Source organism: Mandrillus leucophaeus, unplaced genomic scaffold, assembly GCF_000951045.1.
Source record: "Mandrillus leucophaeus isolate KB7577 unplaced genomic scaffold, Mleu.le_1.0 Scaffold590, whole genome shotgun sequence".
Taxonomy (NCBI): Eukaryota; Metazoa; Chordata; class Mammalia; order Primates; family Cercopithecidae; genus Mandrillus; species Mandrillus leucophaeus.
In genome coordinates this window covers 561836-562654 of record NW_012106364.1, presented here as the reverse complement: position 1 = coordinate 562654, position 819 = coordinate 561836, and the positions used below count along the sequence as shown (strand labels likewise).

At 52.1% G+C, this 819-nt stretch overlaps 1 protein-coding gene across 1 annotated transcript in view; it reads right to left on the bottom strand.

The window, feature by feature from the left end:
* Positions 1-819, bottom strand: part of MMP28 (matrix metallopeptidase 28) — a 55455-nt gene that overhangs the window by 4335 nt on the left and 50301 nt on the right. The window lies entirely within an intron of this gene.

The following is an 819-nucleotide window of genomic DNA, read 5'->3' as shown; positions in this document are numbered from 1 at the left end:
ATGCCTGGCTAATTTTGTATTTTTAGTAGAGACAGGGTTTCTCCATGTTGGTCAGGCTGGTCTCGAACTCCCGACCTCAGGTGATCCACCTGCCTCAGCCTCCCAAAGTGCTGGAATTACAGGCATGAGCCACTGTGCCCGGCCTAGAAAAGTTTCTTCACTTTTCCATAGCAAACTCCACGAGTTGTGTCTTCCCTGCCCTCCTCCCCCCTTTCCTTTACATCCTGTGACAGACACAGGATGCAAGAAGCCTGGTGAATGTTTGCTGAATGGGCGGGGGACACCTTCTAGGGGAGGCCAGCTTAGCTTCCATGTCAGTCCAAGAACGTGTTGCTGGGGCTACTGCTTGTGGTATCTGTGCCCTGAACAAAGGCACCAGCAAGAGGGGACAATGGTGGCTGAAGTCTGAGGCACGTTTTCCTAATCGGCTCACCCTAAGGACAGCCTTTTCCCAATTGGTCTGCCCATAGAGGGTCCTTTTTCCATCTCCCTGACTATAAGGCGCCTTTTCTAATCATACAGAGGTGCTGTAAGCCCACCTGCCTGCCCGCCCCACCAGGGGAGATGCTGGGCTTCCTTAAGGCAAGACCCACTTGGAGGAAGGAAATCTCATTCAGAAAATAAAATATTCTACAAATAACCACCTGTTAAAATGGGATCAGCGACCGGGCGCGGTGGCTCACGCCTGTAATCCCAACACTTTGGGAGGCCGAGGCGGGCAGATCTTGAGGTCAGGAAATCGAGACCATCCTGGCTAACACGGTGAGACCCCGTCTCTTCTAAAAATACAAAAAGTTAGCCAGGCATGGTGGTGGGCTT